Source organism: Pongo abelii, chromosome 16 (assembly GCF_028885655.2).
Source record: "Pongo abelii isolate AG06213 chromosome 16, NHGRI_mPonAbe1-v2.0_pri, whole genome shotgun sequence".
NCBI lineage: Eukaryota > Metazoa > Chordata > Mammalia > Primates > Hominidae > Pongo > Pongo abelii.
This window is the reverse complement of record NC_072001.2, coordinates 17,671,218-17,691,796: the sequence shown is the minus strand read 5'-3', so window position 1 is coordinate 17,691,796 and position 20,579 is coordinate 17,671,218. Positions and strand designations below refer to the sequence as shown.

Sequence of the window (20,579 nt, the reverse complement as noted above, 5' to 3'; positions counted from 1 at the left end):
CTAAAATCCACCATGTAAGTGTAAGAGCATCTGGTTGGGGGGCGGGGACGGGAGGGGCGGCGAGACCCCTGGCGCCTGGGCTTTAGGCCCGGGCATGGCGGGGCCCCGGCGGCCTGGGGGTCTCCTGGGGCCCCCCCTCCATGGAGCCCGCCACCCCGGAGCTCCGTCCCAGATGACTGAACTGGGCACCAAGCGCTCCTGCTGTCCCTGGCAGTGGACTGACGCGGCAGGGGCGAGCTAGCCGGCTCCGCGCCTCTCCGCGGGATCCAGACGCCTCCTGGGGCTGCCGGCGGAGGGTCTGACGCGGCGTGGCCATGGCTCACCTCCGGGGACTTGCCAACGAGCACTCTCGAGTGGACCCTGAAGTGCTCTTCACCAAGCTCGACCGCACGGGCAAGGGCTCGTTCGGGGAAGTCTACAAGGGCATCGATAACCACACGAAGGAGGTGGTGGCCCTCAAGATCATCGACCTGGAGGAGGCCGAGGAGGAGACCGAGGACATCCAGCAGGAGATCACCGTCCTCAGCCAGTGCGACAGCCCCTACGTCACCCGCTACTTTGGCTCCTACCTAAAGAGCACCAAGCTATGGATCATCATGGAGTACCTGGGCGGCGGCTCAGCACTGGACTTGCTTAAACCAGGTCCCCTGGAGGAGACGTACATTGCCACGATCCTGCGGGAGATTCTGAAGGGCCTGGATTATCTGCACTCCGAACGCAAGATCCACCCAGACATCAAAGCTGCCAACGTGCCACTCTCGGAGCAGGGGGACGTGAAGCTGGCGGACTTTGGGGTAGCAGGGCAGCTCACAGACACGCAGATTAAGAGGAACACATTCGTGGGCACCCCCTTCTGGATGGCGCCTGAGATCATCAAGCAGTCGGCCTACGACTTTAAGGCTGACATCTGGTCCCTGGGGATCACGGCCATCGAGCTGGCCAAGGGGGAGCCTCCATCTCTGACCTCCACCCCATGTGCGTCCTGTTCCTGATTCCCAAGAACAGCCCACCCACGCTGGAGGGCCAGCACAGCAAGCCCTTCAAGGAGTTCATGGGGGCCTCCCTCAACAAGGACGCCCGATTCCGGCCCACCGCCAAGGAGCTCCTGAAGCAAATTCATCACACGCTACATCAGGAAGACCTCCTTCCTCACCGAGCTCATTGAGCGCTATAAGCGCTGGAAGTCAGAGGGGCATGGTGAGGAGTCCAGCTCTGAGGACTCTGACATTGATGGCGAGGGGGAGGACCGGGAGCAGGGCCCCATCTGGACGTTCCCCCCCACCATCCGGCGGAGTCCACACAGCAAGCTTCACAAGTGGGCAGCCCTGCATGGCTCACAGAAGCCTGTGGAGCCCGTCAAGAGGCAGCCAAGGTCCCAGTGCCTGTCCACGCTGGTCCGGCCCGTCTTCGGAGAGCTCAAAGAGAAGCACAAGCAGAGCGGCGGGAGCGTGGGTGCGCTGGAGGAGCTGGAGAACGCCTTCAGACAGGCGGAGGAGTCCTGCCCCGGCATCTCAGACAAGCTGATGGTGCACCTGGTGGAGCCAGTGCAGAGGTTTTCACACAACAGAAACCACCTGACATCCACCCGCTGAAGCGCGCTGCTGTTCAGATAGGAGACAGAAGGTCCTTTGTTTTTGCTCTGAGCTCCATAAGAACTGTGCTGACTTGGAAGGTGCCCTGAGCTGTGTCGTGACTGCAGGGACACGTCAGATCCTGTGGGCCTCACATGCCAGGTCACTGTCTCCTTCCACCCCTGCAGTGTGCTGTTCTGCAGGTCAGGGACATTCCCTATGCCCACTGCCCTCCTCCCTCTCCTGGCCCAGCAGTAGAGATCACGGAGGCTCCAGGAGCCGGCGTGGCCCTCATGAGCTACGCCTGGGTCTTCTGCAGACTCACGCAGCCCAATGGCCGCTCAGACCAAGGCGCAGAGCAACTACCAGGGCAGCTCTGTCTCATCCTCCGTGAGGTGGGGAGAGGCAACAGGGCAGCCCCCAGAGGAGTGCCCTGGCCGCTGTCCTCCCGGGGCCCATGATGGCCATAGATTTGCCTTGTGGTGTTGGATCAAGTACTGTGTCTGCTCATAAGTACTTGTGTATTCCAGAATGTTTTGTTTTTTAAGAAAATTGAATTTACTTGTTTCCTTAAATATTCTGAGGTTAATATGTTAGTTTTCATAGGACATTGAGAGGCCCCTGCCACTTTCAATAAAGACCTGACTTGGAAAAAAATAAAAAAAAGAGTGTCTGGTTAATAAGACTTAAGGGGGATAGATTGGCCTACTTGGCAAATGACACAAAAATAATTTTATTCATCACATGGTGTAGCCTATAAAAAAAGTCAAACAATAAGTCCAAAATCTCCAAGAGTAAATATTTAAGTCAGATATAATTTCCAGAATCAAGAACTAAAAGGCCTGTCTCTGTTAACCCTAAATACATATATAGTAGTACATGGACACAACTTTAATCTTTAGATCTTTGGACAAAATATAGAGAAAATTAAAATCAGTAAATGAATTGCCTTTGCCCCATCCCAAAAATGGAATAACATTCTTGATGCAGGATTTTTCTCAGCCACTTTGCCAGCCAGGGACCTCCCCAGCTGTTGACAACCCTGCCCAGGCCTTGCTTGGCCCTGGGTTCACCACAGGAAGTGCACCTCCCACTCAGCCCACCAGGCCATGCTTGGCTTGTGCTCTGCATGGGTACCATGACCACCGTGATGGTGCACTCAGCCCCTGGTGGAGGGTGTGTCTGGATGAGTGAGTGCCAGGTCCGGCTGACCACTCCAAGTGCTGGCACAGGTGAACACTCCATGCAGGGCTTGTGACTGAACCAGATGTGCCACAAGTGACTCCTCCAGGGGACTGTGACATCCATACGAGGGTAAGATGATGGCACCCAAATGGGGAAGCTTGTGACCTCGAAGCCCCAGAGGAGGTGTTACAGCATACTAACAGCTCTTTTAGTGCCACCACAGCCTGCAGAATGGGGACGTGTTAACAGCCCTTTCAGTCCTGTTGCCACACTGTGCCCCACAGCTCCAGAGCTGGCCCAACCTCATCACTGCTTCCTATTGCATGGGGTGGCCACCAGGTGCCAACATGGGTCAGAGGGCTAAATAAAGTGTTACTGCCTTTTTTGTACCTGCATTTGGCAGCATCCCAAGTTCTTGTCCCACATCCAAGAAGAATGAGCTTATGCTGACAATTGAAGGTTGAAAGGCACAGAAGAGTTTTATTAAGCAATGGAACAGCTCTCAGGAGAGAGATGTGAGGGTGGTCTCTCTCTCAGCATGGCTGGGTCTGGGAGTTTTATGGCCTCAGAATGGGGGAGTGCATGCTGATTACTTTGTGAGTATGCAAAAAAAAAAAAAGGCTAAATCAAAGTCACCACTCAAAGGTGTGCGTGGCAGTTTAAAAAAAAAACAACAATTAGGGAAGGGTAGGTATATATAAAATAGGTGAAGTGTGGGGACCAATCAGAGGAAAGCATGTCAAACAGGAAGAGAGGTTCTCAATCCTGTTTATAGATTTTTTTGAGACTTGTAGCTTGGGTTTTAAACTGTCTTTGACTTGAAAGTGGGGTTTTACTGGGGACCCTCCCCTATTTGCCTAGGAATGTTTTTGCCTCCTGCGGCTATCATTCTAACAGTGTTATACATTCTGTTGAAAGAATGTTAACAGGTTATATAATAGAATTGTTTTCATTGGGAACAATACACTCATATTATTAATGTTTGTTCTGTATATACTAAACATGCTTCTGAACCACAAACATGTTTGATTACTCAGTAAGATTTTAAGAAGAAGTAACTACAGTGTCCTTTATTATCAGCAGAAAGCATTGGAAAATCTATATACTTCAATATAGACAAATGCCATTATCTCAAGAGTACAAAATTAGAAATTAACTTGTGACAAGTATAAACATATTTCCAAAGAGTTCCAGTGCAAAATACATTGGCACTATTTAAGTTTACCTTGGAGCTACTTCAAGGAGATTAAATATTTTATATTTAGATTCTAACTATTTAGTGAAAAGCTCCTAAATATTGTATATAAATCAGCATATACACAAATGTTAGTGTTTACTGAAGCATACCTGTTGCTTAATCTTCATAACAGTTAAAAATATCTTATGAATTTATGCCAAGACTTCCTTTAAAATACCTATTGCTTATTAAACTCTGGGGTCATTTATTTCAAGAACCAAAGTATGACACACATTTTAAATTTAGACAGACAAACTTCTAACAGACTGTATTTCATAAGAACAACTTCTGTCTCTCTCTGGATCTCTAGTCTACCCATCAGTGGTAAACTGAATAAAGAAAATGTGGTACATATATACCTGGAATACTATGCAGCTATGTAAAAAAATGAGATCATGTCCTTTGCAGGGTTATGGATGGAGCTGGAGGCCATTATTCTCAGCAAATTTTGTTTATAAGTGAGAACAAAATGCAGTATTTTGGGAGCTAAATGATGAGAACGCATGGTCACAGCAAGGGGAACAGCACACACTGGGGCCTATTGGAGGATGAAGGGTTGGGGGAGAGAGAGCATCAGAGAAAAGAGTTAATGAGTACTAGGCTTAATACCTGGGTGATGAAATAATCCGTACAACAAACTGCCATGACATACATTTACCTAGGTAACAAACCTGCACATGTACCCCTAAACCTAAAATAAAAGAATTAAAAAACTATTAAAAAAGTCTTAATGTTTTTCTACAGATGGATTAAAAAATAAATGCTGTTATAGATAGTGAGTCCTGTTTTTGGCTCTTTGATTAGAATACTTAACTAAAAATTTTCAAAAAACCTACATTTATTACAGTAGTATTTCCATGTAAATTTAAGTGTCAAGGAAACTTTCTCAGTTTCAAAAAGATACATTTTTTAAAAAGTAAGTCTTATTTAAAAAGACAAATAAGTCAGAAATGAAAGTGGAAACATAAAAGAGATACCTCAAAATAAAAAAGGATTATAGGGAATAATAATGAGCAAATATCTGCCAATAAATTAGATAACTTAGAAAAAATAAATTCCTAGAAAACCTTAAACCCACTAAGATTGAATCAGGAGGAAAGATGAAGCCTGAAAAGACCAATAACAAATAAAGAGATTGAAGTAGTAATTAAAAGCCTCTAAGCAAAGAAAACTTCTGATAACTTCATTGCTGAAGTCTACCAAATGTTCAAGGAAGAATTAACATCAATCCTTCTTTTTTTTTCTTTTTTTTTTTTCTGAGGCCGAGTTTTGCTCTTGTCACCCAGGCTGCAGTGCAATGGAGTGAACTCACCTCACTGCAACCTCCGCCTCCTGGGTTTAAGCTATTCTCCTGCCTCAGCCTCCCAAGTAGCCTGGATTACAGGTGCCCATCACCATGCCCAGCTAATTTTTGTAGTTTTAGTAGAGATGAGGTTTCACCATGTTGGCTGGGCTGGTCTTGAACTCCTGACCTCAGATGATCCACCCACCTCAGCCTCTCAAAGTAGCAGGACAACACACGTAAGCCACTGAGCCAGGCCAACACCAATCCTTCTTAAGCTCTTTCAAAAATAGAGGTAGAGGGAATACTTCCAAACCCATTTTATGAGGCCAATGTCACCCTGATAGCAAAGCCAGACAAAGACACCACAAGAAAGGAAAATTACAGGCTGATATCTCTGATGAACATAGATGCAGAAATGTTTAATAAATTATTAACAATACAAATTGAACAGCACATAAATAAGATTACATATCATGACCCAGTGGGATTTATCCCTGACATGCAAGGCTGAACTAACATACAAAAATAAATCAAAGCAATCCATCCTATTAACAGAATGAAGAATAAACCACAAATGATTTATGGCAGTTGATGCAGAAAAGCCATTTGACAAAATTTAACATTCTTTCATGATAATACTCAACAAATTAGATAAAGAAGGACATTTTCTCAGTGTAATAAAGGTCATTTATGAAAATCCCACAGCTAACACCATAATCAATGGAGAAGAACTAAAAACATTTCCTCTAAATTCCAATACTAGGCAAGGATATTCACCCTGCCTACATTTAGTCAGTATAGTATTGGAAGTACTAGCAACAGCAATCAGACAAGAAAAAGAAATAAAAGGCACACAAAAGGAAAAAGAACAAGTAAAATTATCCTTCTTTGCAGACAATTACACAATCCTATATGTAGAAAAAACTAAAGAATAGACAAAATAATCTGTTAGTATTAATAAATGAATTCAACAAAGTTGCAGATATAAAATCAATATACAAAAATTAATTTTATTTCTGTACAACAATAACTGTCTATATGACACAGCAGTCCCTTTTCTGAGTATATACCTAAAGGAAATGAAATTACCACATTGTAGAGATATCTGCACTTTCCTTTTCTTTTCTTTTTTTTAATTATACTTTAAGTTCTAGGGTACATGTGCACTTTTTATGGCTGTATAATATCCATTATTTTTTCATCCATTCATCCACTGATAGTCATTTAGGTTGTTTCCATATCTTGGCTATTGTGAATAACTTATTTGTGGTATCTATAAAGTTTACACTCTAGAAGCAGAGAGTGGAAAGGTGGTTGCCAGGGGCTGGAAAGGGATAAGGAAAATGGAAAGACTGGTCAAAGGATACACATTTTCTGTTATAAAATTAATAAGTTCTGGAGATCTAATATAAATTGTGAATACAGTTAATAATACTGTATTGTGTACTTGAAGTTTGCTCTTTGATGATTTTATATACATACGTAATGTAATGTTACCAAAATCAAATTAATAGACCCTTCACTACACAGTTACTCTGTGTGTGTGTGTGTGTGTGTGTGTGTGTGTGTGGTGAGGACATTTAAAAGTTGCCCATTGTACTCCTTATATATGTACACTTTTGTATAAAAGACAGGGTCTCACTCTGTTGCCCAGGTTGGAGTGCAGTGACATGAGCATAGCTCACTTCAGCCTTGAACTCCTGGGCTCAAGTGATCCCTGCACCTCAGGGTCCAGAGTAGCTGGGATTACAGAAATGAGCTACTATGCTCAGCTAATTTTAAAAAAATAGAGATGGGGATCTCACTATGTTGCCCAGGCTGTTCTCAATCTCCTGGCCTCATGTGATCCTCTCGCTTCAACCTCTCAAGTGGTTATGATTACAGGTGTGAACTACCAATTACAACTCTATACAATTTTTATTTGTCAATTATACTTCAATAAAGCTGGGAAAAAATAAAGGTAAAAAAAGTAAATGGGAATGTATAATATGTACATAATATGTAAACCACAGCTAGAGAAACAGACCACAAAATGCAGTAGTAGAAATGGCAACTATTCTTTCTTTGGCACACTAAAAGTTTCCACACTCAGTCTTGGCAGTTTCAGAGATGGGGTAGCAAATGAGAGATACCAAGTTGATTATTTAAAGGAATTTTTATAGCTTTTGAAATTAGTGCCCTACTTTTATGTGACAAGTAAAATTTTAGCCCAATGAAAGCAAAGATGAAATTCAAGTGTCCCCAAGAGGGGCATGAGAAACTATTTAAAAGAAAACCAGGTTGACATCAGACTGCTCATTACTACCACTTGATTTTAGGACAAAAAAAATTGATAAAAACTTCAAACTGTTGTGGGAAAATATCATTAATCTAGAATTATTATTTCCAATAAAACTCTGTTAGGAGTGAGAGGAAGACTACAGATTTTTTTTTAATTCAGATTCCAAAATTCTTTGAATTCTTTGATTGAATATATTATCCTCCACTCCCTATAAAAACAGAAAATGTGTATATGTATATACATACACACACATACACATGGGTCTATTAATTTGATTTTGGTAACGTTACATTACATATGTATACACATACGTGTGTGTATGTATATATATGGTTTAGGAAAAAAATGAAGTTACAATGCACTGAGAGAAACATATTTAATAAGGTAATTAATTCCCTAAAATAAACTGTGTGATTATGAAATTGGTTTATTAATGCAAATGATAATATTTATTATATTTTATTTTTTCCTGGCCTAAACAGTATTATTCACTAAAATAAATTTTAGAACATGGTAATTCTAATGACAGGGCCCAGTAACAGCTGTCTTATGGCCTTTATTTGCTATCAAATATAATACCCAAACAATGTTTAAACACCATCTTCACTGTCTTAGATTTTCTGCTTGAGTCTAGACCCATTAGTAATGTGAATTGTTTGAGTCCTGATGAACATGATCTGTTCTTGAGAGCTAAGCCAGGCTCTGCTGACTCAACCAAATATTACCTATTCACAAAGAAAGATACATCTTGACTCTTAAAATTTGTTTAAGGAGTCTGAAAATGTGTCAAATGGGATATCCACTTAAACAACTTGTCCACCTATAATTCAAAGGGATCTGTTTATCTTCCATTCATTCATGGAGACCTAGACGTGGAGACATATAAAGAACACAAGATTCCCAAAAAATGCAAGTGTCATTTCAAATTAAGAGATGTTTGCCAATTTCCCTCGGTTTATTTATTTTTTTACGTTTAAAATAATTTTTGATACCTTATATTTGCACATATTTATGGGGTAAGTGTGAAATTTTGTTACATGCATAGAATGTGCAATGATCCAGTCAGGATATTTAGGATTTCCATCATCTGAGTATGTATCACTTGTATGTGTTGGGTACATTTCAAGTCCTTTTTTCTGACTATTTTAAAAAATCCATATGTTTATTGCAGCACTATTCACAATAGCAAAGACTTGGAACCAACCCAAATGTCCATCAATGATAGACTGGATTAAGAAAATGTGGCACATATACACCATGGAATACTATGCAGCCATAAAAAAGGAAAAGTTCATGTCCTTTGTAGGGACATGGATCAAGCTGGAAACCATCACTCTAAGCAAACTATCGCAAGGACAAAAAACCAAACACTGCATGTTCTCACTCATAGGTGGGAATTGAACAATGAGAACACTTGGACACAGGGTGGGGAACATCACACACCAGGGGCTGCCGTGGGGTGGGGGGAGGGCGGAGGGATAGCATTAGGAGATATACCTAATGTAAATGACAAGTTAATGGGTGCAGCACACCAACATGGCACATGTATACATATGTAACAAACCTGCACGTTGTGCACATGTACCCTAGAACTTAAAGTATTAAATATGTGTGCATATATATATATACATATATATGTATATATATATATATACATATATATGTATATATATATATACACATATATATGTATATATATATATATACATATATATATGTATATATATATATATATATATAAAATAAGTCATGAGGGAGAGAAAATACTCTTAAGTTACTTGGACTAACCCATGAAGTAGGATAGTATAATTTGAAAAAGGACTTGGATTAGTTGTAAATGTATAATGTAATATCCAGCACAGCCACTAAAAATGATTTTGAAAAAAGCAGTATAATCAATATGCTAACAGAAGAAAAAGCAGAATCAGGCCAGACATGGTGACTCATGTCTGTAATCCCAGCACTTTGGGAGGCTGAGACAGGAAGATCACTTGAGCCCTGGAGTTCAAGTCTAGCCTGGCAACGAATAAGAGCCCATCTCTACCCCCAAAAAAAAGAAAAAGAAAAAGAAAGAAGAAAAAGCAGAATCTTTTTTTTTTTAGACGGAGTTTTCATCTTGTTGCCTGGGCTGGAGTGCAATGGCACGATTTCAGCTCACCACAACCTCCACCTCCCAGGTTCAAGCAATTCTCCTGCCTCAGCCTCCCGAGTAGCTGGGATTACAGGTGTGCGCCACCACGCCCGGCTAATTTTTTGTATGAAAAAGCAGAATCTTATACAATGCTCAATTAAAATCAGGGAGAGGAGAAAAAGAGTAGAAGACCAAAAAACTAACAAATTACAAGGTTGACAATTACTGAATATATTAATCTAAGTATATCAATAATCACTTTAGACATCGCTTAAAAGACAGAGATTGTCAATGGATTAAGAACAAGACCCAAATATACGTTGTCTATGAGAAATGTACTTTAAATAGCTGGGCATGGTGGTGTGCACCTGTAGTCCTTAGGAGGCCAAGGCGGAGTGTCACCTGAGCAGAGGATTTTGGGACTACAGTGAGCTATGATCATGCCACTGCACTCTAGCCTGGTTGACAGAATGAGACCTCATCTCTATAGAAAAAAGTAAGTAAATCTACTTTATAAAGGCACAAATATATTCACAGTAAAGGAATGGAGAAAGATATCACATGCTAACATTAATCAAAATAAAGTGAAATAGCCGTATTAATTTCAGACACAACCGACTTTAGAACAAGAAATATTATCAGAGATCAAAAGGGGCATTCCTTAATGATAAAGGGATCAGTTTTCTAAGAAGACATAACAATCCTTAATGTGTACGCACTGAACAACAGAGCATCAAAGTACATGAAGCTAAATCTGATAGAACTGCAAAGAGAAATAGATAAATTCACTCCTACAGTCGGAGGCATTGGCATCCCTCTATCAGAAATGGACAGGTTCAACAAGCAGAAAATCAGTAAGGGCATAACATGATCAATCATGATCAAAAACTTGATTCAACCAACTATATGTAACTGACATCTATGGACCACTTTACCCAACAACAGCAGATGACACATTTTCTCACACACACATGAAACATTCAGCAGAATAGACCACATTCTGGGCTAGAAAATGCACCTCAACAAATTTAAAAGAATAGAAATCATACGAAGTATGTTCTCAGACTACAATGGAATGAAAGTAAAAAAAATCACTAAAAAAAAAGATAGCTGAAAAACATGAAAATACTTGGAGGTTAAACAACAGACTCCGAAGTAACTGAAGGTGACAGAAATCTCAAGATAAATTTTTAAAATATTTCAAACTAAATGGAATTGAAAGCACAACTTATCAAAAATTTAGGAACACAACAAAGGCAGTGCCTACTGGGAAATTTATACCACTGAATGTACATTAAAAAGAACAAAGATCTAAATAAATAATTCTTCCCATTCGGAAGCTGGGGGAAAATTCAAATTAAATTCAAAGTAAGCAAGTAAAAGAAATAATAAAATACGAATACAATTCTGAGTGGCCTGATATCTGATTTCCGGAAGCTGAGTTTTATGCGGCTTTAGAAGTTTCATGTTATGAGTGTGAATTGGCAAGTGACCATGGCGATTGTTTCTGATATGGCCACCTCAATTACATAGAGAACGGATGATCAGTGGCATCATCCCAGTTCTGCATGACACCACGCCAGTGATTCTCTAAAGTCAAGAGACCTGTATATGTTGTCCTTCTTGTGTTTGGTGAATCTGTGGTCTATAGACTACATAATGGGCTATTTCTGGGGTACTGACCATTTTGCTCCATTATGCATGAGCCATATAACTATGGGAAATAATGTTTTCCTTTTTGACACCTGGCCTAGTCCTCTCTTCTTAGATAAGAGCAAAGGAAGAGCACCATTTGGCCTGCTGCACCCAGGGCAATTTATACCATCCAGGTATCCAGCACTGAATATGTAGCAACTGCGATCCACCATAGAACATTCGTCTATCTCTGATAAGCATGCTAATATCTACGATACTACCTTTGTGGGGAGATGACTCCACAGATTAACCCCCTGGCTTGGGTCAATATTGAGATGTTATATTGTCTTCAACAGGGAAGATGACATAAAAATTATGTTGAATAGGATTATGTGGAGACTTAACATAAGTGACTAACCTGAGACAAGAAGTTAGAAATCCTTGTTTCTTTTAGATGAATAATTTTGGAGCTTGAGGAAACGACACCGTTGTGGCGAACTTGCTTTGCCAAACCCTGTGTATGCATTTCTGGGTAAACAACACATTTTCATCCTTTAAGCATTGTTTCCATTATTTATAATTCCTAATAGTATGAGACGTTTGGGACTCATTCCTTGGTTCTTCTTCTCTCATTGTATCTTTCATTGTATCTTTCGGTGCTGCAATTTCAGAATTGCAAATTCATCAATGAATTAATGAACAGAGTGACTGCCTTCGTCACACATACATTCGAAATAGACCACTGGGCTAGTGATGATTCACTCTTAAGGCTATTATGTTTACTCATTTAAAAAATCTGAATCTCAGTATGAATTTTCTTCTCAGTGAGTGACTGACCTATCTGATATGATGCTATGACAAAATCTTTACTTTTTACCTGAATTTGATGGGATTGAAAGTTGAGAACATTTTAATTTATTCTCTGTTTCACTTGATTAATAGTGCCCAATCTAACATGCAATGTTCACTTGGGTACATATATACGACTACATCAAATTTTTTCTTATATTACCTTAAAAATTTTAAGATATTGTAATGGTATGGCCAGTTTACTCACTGGTAAACTTTTCATAACAGAAATATCATGCCAGTGGATACAAATACGTAACATAAGTAATTTGCTTTGCCCATGAAACAGAGAACTGAATAAGTTGATGGGTAAACTAGTATCTGAATTATAAACTCCAAATATCAAGTGACTTCATCATTTTCAGTATAATGAAAATACAGGCTGTGAATGCTTCCAATTGGTCCTGAAGGGCCTTTGAGGTGAGTAGGTTCACCAAAGCGGCGACATATGTGTCCCAGTGTGCATTCTACTCCTCAGTAAGTGACTTGACATTCTTTATGGCTTCCTCATGATTAAAACAAGTCTTTTTATTGAAATTTTACTGAAATAATGATGAGACAATGTAATATTCTTTTCATTTACATATAAGAGTAGACACAGATTCACCTCCACATTTTTTTTTTTTTTTTGAGACGTAGTCTCGCTCGGTTGCCCAGGCTGGAGTGCAGTGGCACGATCTCAGCTTGTTGCAGCCTCTGCCTCCCAGGTTCAAGAGATTCTCCTGCCTCAGCCTCCTGAGTAGCTGGGATTACAGGCACGTGCTACCATGCCTGGCTAATTTTTTTGTATTTTTAGTAGAGACGTGGTTTCACCATGTTGGTCAGGCTGTTCTTGAACTCCTGACCTTGTGATCTGCCCACCTCCGCCTCCCAAAGTGCTGGGATTACAGGCTTGAGCCCTCGCGCCTGGCCTTCACCTCTACCTATTATAATATTTTCATGTTATTCCATTTTGTGATGTTTGTGGGTCATTTGTTGAGGGTTCACAATATGAAAACTGGGCATTTTGGCCAAGATGCATGTAAATGAATACAACTCCATGTGCCCTGATAACTGATTTCTAGATCCTGAGATTCAAGTGGCTTCCAGCGTGTCTGTATTTTATGAAAGCTCATATACAGTAAACCATGCCAATTGTTACTGATACAGCTTCCTTGAATATATAAAGCGATGATCAATGGGATGCTTTGTTTCTGCATAAAACCACTGAAGTGCTTCTCCAAAGCCAAGTGACCTGTATGATTTGTCCTTATTATATTTTGTGAACCAGTGGACTAAAACCTTTATAATGGGTCTTTTTTCAGTATTGTCAATATTGCTCAATTAACAAAAACCATGCATGACTCATATACACAGGTGAGGTGTAGTTCTCCCTTTGACATTTGCTCTACATCTGCCCCTTAGATGATGATATGGAAGAAGAGCACTCTTTGGCCTGCTGCGACTGGGACAGTTGACAGCACCCAGGTGTCCTGTAGTGAAAATGCTCTTGACACCAATGCATCCTAGCATCAGAGCTTCAGGAAGCCTTCTCAAGTGTGCATAGGGAGTACCATGTCTTTCATCAATAATGAAACCTTCTAATGTCTTGGTGAGAAATAATGCCTTAAAATTACACTCAATAGGATTATGCTAGGCTCAGCCTGCCTAGATTAAAATGCTGGAACAGATAACAGTGACTTCTTATTTGCCTTCAAGGGGAATTTTATTTTGAACTTGAAGTAACAAAATCTTTATGGGTAACTTGTTTGCCCAACTGTATCAGTGCGCCTATAAATGAACAGAAAATTCTCAGCCTATAAGCTTGCAATTTCTAATAGTATCGTATATTCAGGTCTCATTCTTTGGCTTTTTCTCTTATTGTGTGTTTCAGTAAGACATGCTGCCAAGAGATGTGCCATTCTATTATAAAAGATTAGTAGCTTCCTTTACTGACGTGTATATTCTATCTAGAATATTGAGCTACAGAAGACTCCCACCTAAGGGAATTAGTTTTACACCTTCAGGTAATCTGAATTTCAATATGAGTTTTCCTTTATGATATAATCCTCATGACAAAATCTTTACTTTTTATCTGAACTTCATACAATTCGATATTGAAGATTTTTTAAATTCACTGTTACCTAGTCCAATATTTAATATACATTTGGCTGTAGATACATGTTGACTAGACAAAATTTTTTTATATTATTATTGTGGGGTTCCAACAGTGTTTCGCTGTAACTGTGAGACCATGGTAATGGAAGAGACCCTGGTAACGGAGAGGAGAATGTGAGAATCAGTATGTACTTTGCCTATGAAACTTAAATATTTAGTAATTTGATCACCAAATTGATACCCAAATTTCAGTTCCTATCATGTGTAAATCAAAAAGTATCTGAGATTTAGAAGTTTATTTAGAAGTTGATTTTGCCAAGGTTAAGGACATGCTCAGAAGAAATAAACCCAAAATCACAGAAACTGTCTGGGATCTATGTCTTTCTCCAAAGACGATTTTGAGGGCTTCATTGTTGAAAGGGGAAAAGTGGGCTGGAGGGGAAAAAGGGAGGGTATGATAATCCATATGTTCCAAGACAAAAGGAGCAGGTAGGGGAATGGTCAATAATGCATTCATCTCACGCTCAGTAAATCAGCACTTTACATAAGATAAGGTGAACACAGAGTAGCTACCTGTGGAGATCTTTAACCTTTAATCTGTAGCTATCTGCTTAAGAACAAAAGGAAATTCTTGCATGACTCAGCTTTCAGCTTATTTTTTTTTCTTTTGGCATAGTAAATTGGGGTCCCAAGTTTTTATTTTCCTTTCACACATGTGACCCCACTATTTTCAGAATAATGAAAGCACATGTTAGAAATGGTGACACTTATTCCTAATATGGACTTTGAAATGACTGGGTTCACAAATTTAGAATCATGGCTCTCACTGTGGGTTTTTATTTTCAATGACTGACTGGCTTACTTGATGGAATTCTTTCAAAAAATGTTCACTTTTTACTGAAATTGTATTAAAATAATGTTGGAATATGTTCAGTCATGTTTACCATCTCTATAGTATGATATATGATAATATGGCAGATTACTCAGTGTCAAAAGCCTGGCATACCTTGTCCTTATGATGTTGATGAGTCAGTGGTCTAGAGCCTTAGTAATATGTCTTTTTGTGGTAGTATGGACCATATCTCTCCACCAAGAAATAGTCTGTGTAAGCCATATACGCAGGAACAATTTATGTCTGATTTTGAACTATGGTCCCGTTCCTATGCCTGTAGATAAAGACTGCTGAGAAGAGCACCCTCTGGTGTTGCCACAGAGGCAAGTGCTACCACACAGGCATGGTGCAGTGAATTTAACTGATCCGTTGTTTAAGGATGCTATTCTGGTAAGGGTTTATAAGACAACGTAACTATATATATAAAGAGTATCTTCAGGAGACGTAATAATGTAAAAATCATGTTCAATAGGATTAAGCTGAGGCTCAAAATAGTGCCAATCCTTGCAAGAAGGTGTGAGAAGTCATTAGATTTGGGGGATATGGGGTATTCCATTTTCAGCTTGGTAGGAAGAAACCCTTTGGGGAATCCTGCATCATTTGCCTCTATCTACTTCTAAAGGAACTTTTAAAATTCTTTTATCTTGTCTTTATTCTTAATACTCATACATTATTAGAGAGAATATCTTGATTTATTTTTTCCTCAGGGTGTGCTTCAGAATGTTCATCCAGCAAGAGGTGTGTCATTACATGGATTATATATATGAGTTCTGTCTTTTGTAATTAAAAAATTCCAAGTGGACCATTTGAATATTAAACATTGGCCTTCAAAATGATTACATTTACCTGTTCATACAAAATTAGTGAGCAATGGTCCATTCTTTCCAATGAGTGACTGGTCTAATGGGGTCCTCATTAAAACTCCTTTTTTTTTTTTTTTTTTTTTTTTTTTTTTTTACCTGAGCGTACTTTGATTTAAAGATGAGACATTTGGTAATTCATTGCAATCAACTCTTTAGTGATTGCACAAATAGACAATCCATTTCTATTATTTTATTTTTTGAGTTGCTGTATATGGTGTTATGATGTTTGTGGATCATTGAGGCACTACTTACAACTAAAAGACTTTGGCAATTTTAGGGAATGGCTTGAGATTCAGCTATAGGTTAACCTTGATTGAAATTGAATACAATACAGGTAGTCTGAAATCTCATTTCCTTATCCTGAGTCTCACTCAGGTGTCATTAGATTTGTTATAAAGAAATGCATACACTATGTATGATGCCAGTTGTTACTGATATGAAGAGGATAAGAAGCTTTTATTTCTGCAGGGAAATCATCCCTTACCAGGTCGTCAAAAGACATGATACCTATGTGCTCGGCCCTTACTATACACGGGGAATCAGTTGTCTACCACAGCTTAAGTAATGGATCGTATTTGGAGTATCACACATCTCAGTCTTGTAGAAATTAGGAACAGCAATTAGCAGTCATGCACATATAAGAGATGTAATCCTACCCTTTGACTATAGCCTACTCTTGTCTTTTACAGAGAAGACTGTGGAGGAAGAAAACCTTTTACCCTGTTGTTCAGGGAGAAACTGACACCACTCAACTGCCTGGCACTGAAAATGTGGCATCCAGTCCACTTTACCACCAGTGTTTAAGGAAACCATCTCTGGTAAGCATATTTGATCTAAGTGTGCATAGGCATATGAGTGCCATGGGCTGGGTCAATGATGAGATGTTACCTTGAAGAGAAGTGATGACATAAAAATTAAGCTCAGTTGGATTACGCTGAGGCCCAGCCTAGGTAACAATTGTGAGACAAGAAGTTTGGATTTCTTAGTTTCCTTCCATTGGGGATTTTATTTTGGGATTCTGGCAATGGAATCTTTCTGTGAAACTTGTTTTGCACACTTCTATCTCTGTGCTTCTAAGTAAACTATAAATTCTGATTCTTTAAGTGCTATTTAAGTTTCCTACAATTCCTAATTTTCTTGAATATTTGGCACTAAGACCCTTGCTCTTTTTCTCTCACTGGATGATTTAGTAAGTCCTACTGGCACTATTCTATTGAGTGGAGGTGAGAGGCTGCCTTTGCTGACTGAAAAATTCCAAATAGATAATTGAACTAGTGAAGACTGAGCTCTATAATAATTAGATTATTCATTCAGACAACATGAATATCATGATAGGGTTTTCTTCTCAATGATTGACTGACACATGTGATGCAATCCTCATGAGAAAATCCTTACTTTTTTCCTATGATTGATTGTTTTCAGGGTTGAGAAATATGATACATTGGAATTTTGCTCAATGCGCTACAGTTATCATGGTCTAAATATACAGAGAAAATTTCCTGTAATGTTAGTATAATATTTTAACAGTGCTAGGATATGTTTTGATCATTGATGAATCTTTATGACTGAAGGGTCCTTGCAATTGGGGTAAAAATGTGAGTTTCAATAATATGTGTTTGCCCATGAAACTTGAAATTAGATAAACTGATGAGCAATCTGGTGCCTGACTTTTCTTTCCCAAGAACATTTGGCTTCGTTTTCATTATGATGAAAGTGTGTGCTGTGAATAATGCCAATGGTAAATAAGAACTTTATGGACACTTATGTGAATGACAGTCAGGGCCATTCCTTCAGGCAACATGATTATTATTATGCATTTTTCTTCTCAATGAGTGACTAGCATACTTGACAGGATCTACAATAGGGAAACTTTATTTTTTACTAAAATTGCACTGATATAATGTTGACAAGTTTTGTGATTATTGGTATCATCTGTAAGATGTGATACTCATTTGGTCTAAATATAGAAGTTAACATATTAACCTGGGCAGCTCCCCAGGACCAAACCCTCTCGCCTGGGGCTCCCCAGGGAATTAGGCCAAACCCCGCTGTGCCCTTCACTCTGCACCCCTCGTGGGGATCATCACAGAGGCAGGAGCTGGCAACCGAGGTGACTGCCTTCGGGTGGAGGGAAACCGGGGCGGGACGTCGCCCCGCGGCTCCCACACGATGAGCGGAAAAGGCACTCCAGTCTGGGTGGCAGAGCGAGACTCCGTCTGAAAAAAAAAAACAAAAAAAGGCAATGTAGAAACGCAGCCCACCCAGGTTTTCCACGGCTGTTCATGGTTACGCTTCTGGAAGGACCCGTGTCCTCTCAGACGTAGCAGGATTCCGATGGGAGCCACCCCGGGTCCCACTCGCCCCCGGGACCTGCCGTGGGAGCTTTCTTTCCTGGTGGGGTGCCTGACTCTGCCTGCATGCTCCCCCCGCTGTCTGTGGCACCACTTGAGGCCGGGGACCCCTGCCCCCCTGGCAAGACCAGGTCACCTCTGCCACCGGGCCAGGGTGCAGGAACCAGAGCTGAGGCTGCTGAGGTGGAGCAGGGTTGCTGTGGGGGCCTGTGCGCCGTGGGGGCCTGGGTGGGGGTGTTCTCACTTCCCCCAGAGTCTCGAAGGCCGTCTTTGTGATGGATTTGATGCACATGTGTCCACTTTGCTTTTGTTGATGGCATCTGAGGCTCTGGAGTCCATGGCAGCCTTGCTTCCGTTTGCATAATCTGAATTTTGGGAAAATTGCCCTTATGTGAACTAGTTGCAGGGACAGTGCCCTCCGCCAAGGCTGCCGGTGGCGTTTGCCATGTGTGTCCGGTGCTGGGTGAGTGCCAGCTTTTCCCTGGTCAGTTCTGCCCGTGGCCCTCACCTGTGGTCTGTGCCATCACCAGGGCGAGGCTGACCTGTAGGACGGGGTCCCTGAGCAGCCTCGCCATCCCCCCATCCCCCCAACAGGGTCTGGTCCCAGCTACCATTGTGCAGCCTTGCCGCCTCCCCCCCAGTCAGGGTCCGGTCCTGGCCGCTGTGCCGCGTTCGCTCGTGGCCCTCCTGTGTTCTTTACCTGGATCCTTGCCTTTGCTGATGGCGACCTGTGACGGCTCAGCTGCGTTCTCGGAGGCCGGCTCTCCTTGTGGGCGTCTCTGGTGCAGTCGGCGTGGTGAGGTTGGCTTCTGCCGTGGACGGGGCCTTCTCGTGGTGATGACAGTCGCCCTTGGTCTGATGTCTGCAGTGCTCTGAGGACCGGCCCCGCCCGTCCCTGGCGTTCACTCCTCAGCTTCCTCCCATGGGGTGGGCGGCTTCCCTCCTCTCCCTGATTTGTGGGGTGTTTCTCTTTTGCACCTGATGCGTTAAACCCATTACCGGCCTATGTCAGCCTGAGGTTGGTTTGTCCTGGCCGCGGCAGCTCCTGCGCCCCTCCATTGTTGAGGGCGCCCTTCCGTCTGCCCTGCGTCACTGGGCTGGGCCTGGCCCCGCTCTGCTGTGGCCCTGGGACTGGAAGTATGTGCTGCCCTGGTGTCCGGGGGCTCGTGGGTCCTGGGGCACTGCAACCCCTCATTCTCTTTCCTTGGGGTGCAGATGAATTGCGGTGGCAGGGAACCGAGCCCACAGTGGCCAGCCCCTGCGGCCCCAGGTCGGAGGGCAGGGCCGGCCTGGACAGAGCTGCCCAGAAGGGTCTGCGGCTGGGTCCACATGAGTCTAGGTGCCTCTGAGGGCACTGGGACGGGAGTGGCCTGCACCTGCCCAGCCTAGTGAGGTCCCTGGCCTCCCTTCAGCTTTGCCCTGGGCTCTGGGCTGAAGGCTGTGTGGTGATGTCAGCCCAGGGACTGTGACATCACTCAGTGGAGACAGTCAGAGAAGGGGGCTCGCGGGGCCCTCCTCAGGGAACTGGCCCTGGGCCCAGACCAGATGGAGCACCCCGAGAAGAACAGGGCAGGTAGCGACCTGAGGCCAGGGCTGGGGAAGGGGATGGGAGCTGACGGGGAGAGAGCAGCCCCTTGTGGGGATGGCTGCAATCCCCTCGTTGGCTCCCGGGAGCCTCCTTGGCATGTGATCCGGAGCCGGCACTCGCCCCTTGGGACGGAATCGTGGCTGCGTGGGTTGGGTGGAGGCTGGGTGGGGATCAGCATCCCTTCGTCCCTCCCTGGGATCGTTGCTTTTCGCTGTGGCCCTCAGGCATGGCAGGGCAGGCCCCCAACCCCCAGGCCTGCGTGGGCATGGTGGGTGCCCAGCCTTCACGTCCCCTCTTCCTTCCAGGCCCCGGCCTTGTCTGGCTTCCGTTGGGCACCCCCTGGGGTTCAGAGAGCCCCAGAAGAGGCCGGGCTCTTCCTCCTTGGTGATGGATGGGTGCTGGGCCCTGACTGAGTGGTGACCGCCTCCAGGGAGTGGTCTGCGCCCTCAGAAGCTGCTGAGTCTTGGGGTGGCGGCCCTTGTTTGTGGGGGCAGGGGGAGCTGGGCACCCGCCCTGTGCCCACGGAACACAGCCCAGGGTGGTGGCCCTGCCTGTCCTCTGACTGCACTCCTGCTGCTGCTGCTGCTGTGAGGGCCTCAGGCGCAGGCGGTGAC

General features: G+C 42.5%; 1 protein-coding gene, 2 non-coding genes and 3 pseudogenes across 6 annotated transcripts in view; all 6 read left to right on the top strand.

Annotated features, from left to right (window-relative positions):
* Positions 1 to 211: 211 nt before the first annotated feature.
* On the top strand, positions 212 to 1,691 carry LOC129050279 (serine/threonine-protein kinase 25-like; annotated as a pseudogene).
* A 9,955-nt stretch (positions 1,692 to 11,646) lies between these two features.
* Positions 11,647 to 11,727, top strand: LOC112131681 (small nucleolar RNA SNORD115). Its single transcript, XR_002913664.2, has one exon. It is a non-coding gene; the product is annotated as a small nucleolar RNA SNORD115 (small nucleolar RNA).
* A 2,013-nt stretch (positions 11,728 to 13,740) lies between these two features.
* LOC112131682 (small nucleolar RNA SNORD115) lies at positions 13,741 to 13,808 on the top strand (annotated as a pseudogene).
* Positions 13,809 to 15,573: 1,765 nt separating this feature from the next.
* Positions 15,574 to 15,651, top strand: LOC112131684 (small nucleolar RNA SNORD115). The gene has a single exon (XR_002913665.2). It is a non-coding gene; the product is annotated as a small nucleolar RNA SNORD115 (small nucleolar RNA).
* A 1,242-nt stretch (positions 15,652 to 16,893) lies between these two features.
* Positions 16,894 to 16,969, top strand: LOC112131680 (small nucleolar RNA SNORD115; annotated as a pseudogene).
* Positions 16,970 to 19,844: 2,875 nt separating this feature from the next.
* LOC129050282 (zinc finger protein 705A-like) overlaps positions 19,845 to 20,579 on the top strand; it is a 63,823-nt gene continuing 63,088 nt past the window's right edge. The window contains exon 1 of one of the 4 annotated variants that reach the window (XM_054532135.1): positions 19,845 to 19,950. The gene's annotated coding sequence lies outside the window, so the exon portion shown is untranslated. The remainder of the gene's footprint in view (positions 19,951 to 20,579) is intronic. The other 3 variants (XM_054532136.2, XM_054532137.2, XM_054532138.2) reach the window with 3 other exon arrangements.